This window comes from Pinus tabuliformis, chromosome 4_2 (genome assembly GCF_031772625.1).
Source record: "Pinus tabuliformis cultivar Carrire ecotype Pingquan chromosome 4_2, CPIR1, whole genome shotgun sequence".
NCBI lineage: Eukaryota > Viridiplantae > Streptophyta > Pinopsida > Pinales > Pinaceae > Pinus > Pinus tabuliformis.
In genome coordinates this window covers 30,443,490-30,453,616 of record NC_142304.1, presented here as the reverse complement: position 1 = coordinate 30,453,616, position 10,127 = coordinate 30,443,490, and positions in this window count along the sequence as shown.

Here is a 10,127-nt window from a genome sequence, read left to right as displayed (position 1 = left end):
AGAAGTGAAAGTCAATTAATAGAGGTTGTACTTGACTAATTTTCACTCATTATTTCATGAGTAGGACTTCCCATAACGTTAAAAGAGGTTGTTTCCACATAACACCTCACATTTAAGTTTTCATGGACAATGATGGTAGTAGTGTTTCCAACTGTTTCAAAATCTAAAATAATGATACTATTTAATAAGAAAAAGTCTTTTTCCCAACTTGAGTAAGGGTGAATTTATGATAAAGAAATCAAGCAGTATTGAGAGACGAACTTGACGAACTCAACGAGATAAGAAAATATTTTGTGCATGAAGTGCTAATTGTTAAATAAGTCAACATGGATCAACAAATCCTCATACAAGTAAATTAAGCATGATATAAAGTTAAGTCATAATGAAATAGTGTTTATATACAATTTCATATAGCGGTATTGGAATCAGTAAGCGAAAGGGTAATTGGATATAAAACCAAGGGATTTTAATTTGGATTTAAATAATGATGGTATAACGAGACATTAAGACTCAAGATCATGACGTTCATGTACTTAGATGATTATATCGATGGGGTAAATGATCAGCTACCTAGTAGAAAGAAGTGGAAATGATTATTGAAAAGTAATTGACAACTTGATGAAAACATATATATCATGGTAGGAAGATAATGATGTACATATGGTTCTTATAGTGATAATGTAACCATATGATAATAGCGATATGCATAGGTATTATGATGTTATGTCAAGGTATATTGACAGATTCATTTACTACGTGATGATAGGTATTTAATGTCAATACTCATGATGGATATGATATGCATAACGTGGCACAGGAATTATGATGCTATAATATGAGGATTCTTGACATGTGGTTCAATTATGTGAAGTCATGATATGTCTTTGATATAATTATGTTGATGGTATAACTGAAGCATGCAATAGTTGCATACAAATCTATGACATGCATGAGCATGCAGTTCGTTATTATTCATAATGTTGCGATTAACAAAGATGAACGTTCTCATGATGACATGCAAGACTTGGCATGTGGATTATTTCCTATGATACTATGATGGTATGGTTAATGCATTAGATGCATGTTGAGGTGTGATGATTCACAGGACTCCACAAATGGGCCAAGAGGGCCGGTTTATTTGATGATCTTGTGCGAGCCCATACGCACGAGGGAGAATAAGTAACACCATATGGGTTGGGGACAAAACTCAGTCAACACTACATATGCTAGTGGTTCCTTTGTCTTGTGTATAGCTCTTGATGGATAGCTCTTCAAGGGCTATGGGACCATCTTGAGGAGGCCAAGTGCCTGATGTTCTAGGCTAGGTGCCTGTTATTGGATTGGGATGCCGAAGTCTGGAATGGATGTAAAGGACTTTGATGCCTGGGGTTGTGCACCTTAGTAGCTGTGGAGGGAGTGGGCCAGCCTTGCGAGATGCCCGGAGTCATTGAGTACTGTACCGGATGCCTGCCTTGGGGCAAATGAGGTCTAAGTCAGGCACGAGCCTTGGGGCCAGCCTTGGACTAGGATACAGACTGGGTCAGGCTTATGCCTAGTGCCAGAAGTGGGAAATAGGACATAGATTCCTTGAGATTTCCCGGGTGTTGGGGACTTTCGATGCCTGCTAGTTATACTAGTTCAACAGAGGGTGTTGGCAACATGAAGTAAATAAAAATAAGTAATAAATAATAAATAATAAATCACTTTAATAATAAAAATAATAAATCATAAATGATATTAAAAATATATAAAAAATAAATAATAATAATAATAATAATAATAATAATGGTTATTCTCTAAATAAGAATAAATAGAAATAAAACAAGAAAAACAGGAAAAAGAAGAAAATAAAACAAGAAAGCTAAAGAAAAGAAAAGAAATAAAACAAGAAAACTAAAAAAATCAAAAGAAAAGTAAAGAAAGCTAAAAATCAAAGTTGCATGTAGACACATGGAGTGTGTGCATGTGGTTCCCCATCCAATGTTTGCTCTATTTATTAGAGGGTGAGGAGGATGGGAGGCATTCCATCTTTCTGAGTTTCTATCTTTCATTCTCTTAGGAGAATGATGTTCTAAGACTTAGGAGTCACTAGCAATAGTACATTTATTGAGGGCTCGGGGGTGGCTAGTTGTAGCAAATCCTTGCACAATTGAGCCTACGGTTGGATGGAGAGTCATCCCCAAAACCTTGTTGTCATCTGGCAGACTTCGATCACAGGTAATACAGGTATGTTCTTATTTGTTTGATTATGATTTTAATTAGGAAATTAACATTATATTTACTTTGTATTGTTACAAACAAGGTGAACTATCGTATACAACTTAAACCATTCTCTTTCTTCAATTTCTAGAGTTTGATCTGTAATCCTTTTTTGTTAACCTATTGCACCGTGAACTCCCATCATTCATCATATATGTGAGTTGCCATCAAGGACAACACCTGTATCATAATGTCGACAATCTCCCCCTTTGGACTTGATGGAAACCATATTGGTGTTTATTATGTTAAGTTGTAAAACCTGTTAGATCTATCAAACAACACCGAGGTACTCTCCCCCTTTGACATCAAGGGAAAAGGGTGAACTAAGATATTCCCCCCCTTAGAGATGCATCATGCTGTCTATGCTCCCCTTGAGCACATGCAGAGTTTGCAAATATATTTTTCAAAAGAATAACATGACTCTATAACTCAACTATGTGAGTAGAACCTTCCAATCACCAATGACTCATACATACATCAATCACCCAACCAAGTGGGGATATACCAAATGTTCATACATGACTAAAAAATTATTACATCATCCTTCCCATGCATAGCGGGGTTACAAATTACATCATAGGTATTTACATGAACTTTACATCAAATGATATACATGAAATTTATAACAAGGACCAATGATCTAAACAAGACCATGATAGTAATTAGCAACTATCCTACACCATATATGATTTGCACCATAAGCATATGTCAGTAGCATCAAGATCAACAACCTATATATGTCCATCATCAAATGATTCAACTGAATCAAAACAACTATGTGGCTCAAGCAATATAAGTATCATCATGTACTAAGGTCTTCTAATATATTGCCAACAATGCATTATTAGAAGCATAGCATATGCTCCCCTTGAACCTGTGCCAAATGTTCACTGTCAGATCTAATCATTGTATTTGTTAGTAAGAATCATCGATGCATCATCATCAACCAGTTATTCATCAAGTCATTAACAATTTATGAGGGCCAAAAGCACTTCTACATATCATCAACAGACTGTAATAATCATCAATCAGAACATAAAATATAATTGATAATTGACTAAACCATATCAGACCCCTTTTCCTGAGTCTGTCCCACTGCTTCTTCATCAAACTAGCATATACGTGACTGCGTAGATTCTAAATCGCGTATATACGCGACTTGTCTTCATGATAACTACGTATGAGAACCAACACACTAAAATTTCATACTTTCAGTTCCTCCTGAGTCTATTCTATTTGTATACAGAGCTATGCCACATCTTTCTAACTATAATTCATTCTTCTTCCATACCTTGGAGTGCGATGATGTTTGCTCCTTTCGGTATGTTGGCTGAAAATTTCTCCTGCATTCTTTTGCTATATGTTGAAACTTGTTACAATCATAACATCTTATATGTTTCATATTCCTTTTATAGAAATTAATGGCTTTGTAACCAAACATATTGCAAGAAAAAAATATCTTGGAAGCTACCTGGAAGCTGATGATATTTCTGTGTGACAGTTATTAGATTGAACCATTATACTTCTACATCTGACTGCAACATGTCCAAAATTATGACATATAAAACATTCAACATTATTCACCAAAGGGAAGAATTGATTATCACTTCCATAGTTAGGAGTAAATGATTTTCTTTGAAGTCTTTCTTTCCTTGCTTGTTGATGGGGTTGACCTCTTATCTCCTTGTTGAGCATTTCAAATTTTTCATTAGAGTTCCTTGCCTCATCTTGTGAGCTAGATTCACCTTCAACGGTTTCATGAAAACCAAGACCAGTCTTGATGGTAGTAGACCTTTGACTACTAATAATATTATCCAAAACCTTAGTACTATCTTGAAATCGTAACAGTTTATCCTTTTCTTCTAATTTACTTGAACTTGATATTGCTTTTCTTTTTCCAGATATTCCTTCTTCATGATTTATTCAACCTTTCTTCCTTCTTCCACTTATTGTCTTAATTTGAGAATCTCATTTTCTTGTTCTTCATCTGCTTGATGTAGTTCTTCCTTTTTCTTATTTGAACTTTCAAGATCTTCTTTTAAAGACATGACCTCAGCTTCAAGACTTTCATAGTAATTGGATCTATCTTTAAGTCTCTTTATTGTTGTATTCTTTTCATTTACTTCATTTCTTAATGATGTCATTTCATCCTGCAGTCGTTGACATTGATCTTCCTTTTCCTTGTATTGCTTCCCTACTTTTTTTCCTTCCTCCAACTAAGCTTTTAATCTGGTAACTTCTTCTTTGAAGGCACACTCCCTTTTGTTACATAGATCTTGTTTATCTCTAATTTTATCTCTGAGTCTTTTAACTTATGCCTCTATATTTCTTTCACTATCACTTTCAATATCTTCAACATTGCATGAATAGAGAAAAGTATCATCATACAACCAAGAAGTTGTCCCTGATACTTCTTTTGCTTGATCATCTTCAATCTGAGGTGATTCTGAATTTGAATACTTGCTTCCACCTAATGGCCAATTTTCTCTTTTGTTGTCACTATTCCTTTGAGATGTCTTCTTCTTCTTAGGTGCTTTCTTCTTTTGCTTCCTTCCCATTTTCTCAACGCATCTCCTTCAAGCGATCAAGCTTCTACCAAAGGACCTCCTCTGATACCAATTGTTGGGAATAATACTGAGAGGGGGGGGGTGGGGGAGTGAATCAATATATCAAATCAATAAATTTTTCATTTCATAATCAAATTTATATACTCTACTTCAGTGAAGGGAACTTGTGTGTGCACACAACTATTCTTAAGGCAACCAACATATATCCAGTGGACTTATGATTCAATTAATTCATCATATGTTGATCTCTGATCAGTGCGTTAGTACTTTATTAACCATTAAATAGTAACCATGTGTAGTAATAACAGAATAAACCATCATAGATAAGCAACACACATGAACACCAAGATTTAAGGTGGAAACCCAATGTAGGAGAAAAACCATTTGATGTTGTCATCTCTGTCTTTTTTTAATATAAGAAAAACCTATTTAAAATATTGTACTGGTGCAGACTCATACCAGTATGTAGGCACCAACTAGTAGAAGGCTACAACCTTCTCTCGTTCTCCAACTTCTACTGGAAGGGAGCTACAACCCCCTATCTCTTGTACTAGCCGATATGTTTACCAGTACATAGGTGTTGGCCTACAAAAGGCTTCAACCTCCACTCGTTCTCCAATTGCTACTGGAAGGGAGCTCCAACCCCCTCACTCTTGTACTGGCCAATATGTTTACCAGTACATAGGCACTAGCCTACAAAAGGCTACAACCTTCTCTCTTCCTCCAGGGACCATGTTTCATAAATTTTCAGACTAGATACTCTTGGAACACAACAACACAATATGAAGGCCATGTTTCATCCAACTTTCATACTGGACCCATCAGTAACATTGAAGCTCAAAATCAATCACCACTGCAATAAAACCAATCACTGAAACTCATCAACACTGAAGCAAATCACAATTAATCAATCTGAACAATTATATCATTGTCACCAGAACACAGATGTTGTTATCTCTATATTTTTTTAATATAAGAAAAACCTGTTTACAATCTTGTGCTGGTGCAGACTCATACTAGTACGTAGGCACCAACCAGTAGAAGGCTACAACCTTCTCTCTTTCTCCAGTTTCTATTGGAAGGGAGATACAACCCCCTATCTCTTGTACTAGCTGATATGTTTACCAGTACAGAGGCACTGGCCTACAAAAGGCTTCAACCTTCACTCTTTCTCCAACTGCTACTGGAAGGGAGCTCCAACCCCCTAGCTCTTATACTAGTCGATATGTTTACCAGTACGTAGGAAACAACCTATAGAAGGCTACAACCTTCTCTCTTCCTCTAGGGACCATGTTTCATAAATTTTCAAACTGGATACTCCTGGAACACAACAACACAATATGAAGGCCATATTTCATCCAACTTTCATACTGGACCCATTAGTAACATTAAAGCTCAAAATCAATCACCACTGCAATAAAACCAATCACTAAAACTCATCAACATTGAAGAAAATCACAATTAATCAATCTGAACAATTAGATCACTGTCACCAGAACACATAGCTGAACCCAAAACTTTGCATCAATAATCAACACCAACTGCAACTTCAAAAACATATTTCATAATGTCTACGCTACTTCGAAGTGCCTAAACAGCATGTATACATGCCTTCACTAAGGAGAACCAATATATAGATATACAAATTCTAACTTCAAACTTCACAACTATTCCAGACTTCACATATACTCATATCATAACATATAAATGATAAAACATGTGTTAGCAATTAGATCTAGACTATCCATTATTAGACCACATAATGACAATTCATTTAAGGTCTTATGATCCTAATCCATCATCAACCGCTTAGGTGCATACTTAGTTCAGATTAAGCAAAGCACCAGAAACCCTAACATGCATATTTTCTCTTGATCTAAATCTTCATAAGATATTCATTACTTGCACACTTAGTGCTTTGATATTCTCCTTCTTATATACTTAGATCCTTTTCCAATACCTCAGACCAACCATAGTTGTGCTGCTGGTATACTTTGATGGTATCAATATTCTTTGCCACGCTCATTACCGTGGGTCAATACCATGGTAGGAACCCATGGTATTCTTTAATCTTAGTTTTCCATCCCATACACGAATTTCCTTCTGTGAAAGTGTGTGCACACGTATACGCTCCTTTTGTTTTGTTAACCCATGTGTATATGTTACTTGGACAAGGTGAACCAACATATACAACTTAAACCATTCTATTTCTTCAATTTCTAGAGTTTGATTTGTAATCCTTTGCGTTAACCTGTTGCACTGTGAAATTTCATCATTAATCATATATGTGAGTTGCCATCAAGGACAACACGCTCATCATAATGCCAACACACTAATCTTCCTGCTACTGAATAATATGGGCCTCCATAGAAAGGTAATGATTAATGAGACAAAAACACCTCATTAGACCCTTGCCAAGTTTCTGCAACTCTTGGAACTATTGCTTCACATTGCCCCACCTCACATTCAGATGTATGTCTGCATGTGCTCCCTCTACCAACTTGGCTCGAAATTTCCCCCTACTAGATGTCTCTACTTGAGAGGATGTCTCCACTCGGTCTCCTCTCTACTTATGCAATTGTGACTGCTCCACAACTTGTTGAGGATGCTTTTGAGGCTACATGTTGAGAGGTAATTTATGATCCCTATCAACCACCAAGTCTCTAACCTTTACCTTTCTCCTCAAGAATTTGCATGCATTTTTTACCTCAAGTGCATACAGGTTCTTGACTCGCACACCAATCTATTTCACTATCATGTGGTGATGTGTCTAAGGAAAACCTTTCCTTTGCTAAAAATCACAACATAGCCACGGTCTTCCAATCCTGCAAAAAAAAAACATTCTTATTTAATCTTGGAAAATACATCAAATATGTGAGTCTGAGAGAGGAGCCAGACCTTTCAAAGGTAAAAATACCAATGTCGATCGTGTTATACCTCCCATCATCTCTAAAATCTATGTTCCTCTTGAGGTATTTCTCGTCCAAGTCACTGGAGAGATATCGATTCTTCGTCATATGGAATGAGGAACCAATGCCAAGTTACCACATGCTTCCCATTATAGTTCTTTCCATGTATGTAATGAGAGTGAAATCAAGTTTGAATTGTGAAGCTAGAGCTTCACCTATTGTTGTTACTGCAGGCTCCTTCTTTCTTACTTTCTTCTGTGGGCATTTTGTGGCATAGTGCTCGAACTCGTGACAATGAAAACACTTGATGTTTGACAAGTACTTGTTCTTCCTACCCTCCTCACCTTAGGAATTCTTTCCCTTGTCTTTCTTTTCTTTTCTGACTAATGCAAAATCCTCTTCCACTTCTTTGGATGAGGTCCCATCTCTGGTGTTCCGCCGAATCTCTTATTTTACCAAGTTGGACCACAACTGCTCCCAACATGGTATTTTCTCCCTCCCATTAACTGAGTCTTGGTAACTGTGCCAGATCTTGGGAAGTCCTAGAAGTGATAGGATCACTAGATCGTCTTCGGCAACTGTAACGCTAACACTTACAAGCTCGTCTTGACAACGGGTGAACTTGGTCATTTCCTTCAGTATTGAGTTACCCTTCTCCATCTTGATCTTTCTGAGCTTGTCCTTTAGTGCCAACTTCTTGTGGTCACTACTATTTTGACAGAGGTTTGTCAAGATCTTCCACATTGCAAATGGAGTTTCCGTACCGTGGAGATTCGAGAAAATATTATATCGAACTCCTAGGATAATCCTTCTCGCCTTTGTGACACATTTTCTCCGTTCTTCCAGATCTTTAGCATCAGATGTTGGAGGCTTCGGGATATCATGATCTATGAATTCCTTCAACCCATTGTCTTCCAACAATACCTCCATCTTGTCCTTCCAAGCAATATAGTTAGAACTACCCTCAAGGGCATATTCGAGTCTCAATTCGTAGAATGAAATCCTGGTCACTCTAAAGTATGACAGTGCAAATTCGATTTCTCCTGCAAAACAAACTTTTATTCTCTTCTTCTATAATGATTTCACCTCTGATACCATGTAGAAATTTCTACAAATCTATCTCCGATACCATGTAGAAATTTTTACAAATATAGCTCTGATACCATGAATAAATTCCTTGTAGATTCGAACTGCAGATTGTGATATGCTAAAACAATTGAATTGAATCTACTCTGCTCATCAATAGAAACAAAAATTGATCGATGAAATCAAAAAGCAGAAAAGGAATAATTTCAATCACATATAAAACAATGATTTCATGGGGAAAGCATAGCTAAAAACCCCTGCTATTTGTATATTGCATTAATTAGAAGATCTGAGAATAAAATACAATGCTTGTTCAACCTGAACAATCTCGGCACAAGTACAATCTATCTCACTGCTTCACAAACCAGCTCAAGCCAATACTTAGCCAAATATGCTTCTTTCAAAGCTCCCACTTCCTTACATTGTTCCCTTGGGAATTAGCGCATATTTAATTGGGAAATTCCTCACTCATAATTGTGCAATCCATCCATAGGCCTTCCTATAATTGCATGCACCAATAATTTAATTTAGATGATTTTACAATTGATAGTACACTACCCCTGAACTTTAATATCAACTTGGTCTTTCTCATAACTGACATGCATGAGTTATTTATGAGTGAATTACCAGTTATCTAATTGATCACTACATGTGAATTAAATTCAATTTGATTCTCTTGACCTCTCACTAGTTCCTCCATTAGTTAGGACTAGTTTAACTGAATTTAACTCAGTTAAAGTGAAGTAAATAATTACAACTCAATCAGAACTCAACCTGCCCCCCTAAAATTTAGGGATCACTCTACATGACCTTAGATAGACTCCCAAATCGAATTTACTGACCCAACTAATTCAAATTAACTTAGTTAACTATTACAAGTTGCCATCAGAATTAGAATTACAATTTAATTCCTAATTTAATTCAAGGACAAATTAAATTATGATTTTTCTTGATGTTATTTTTAACATTTCTTGTTGTATATTCAACACAAAGGTGGGTCTCATACTTGGGTTCTAGAACACTAAACCTAGATGGTGTATAATATAAACATTAGAATTGTATTTGTCATGACGAGGCAAGGAGATAATCTATAACATCCATGTGGATGACACATGGTAGATGTAAATGGAGTTTTTGGTCAGTCAATAGGGCTTTAATGAGTGACAGGGGACAATGTCAGGGTGACACGTGGGAGATGACATGGAATAAAGAACACATGGAAAACAATGATTAATCCATGGTGGTTTGATATGGAAACCCAAAGGTCTCGAGACTCGTATTGGGACCATGTTTGGAAAGGTTTTCT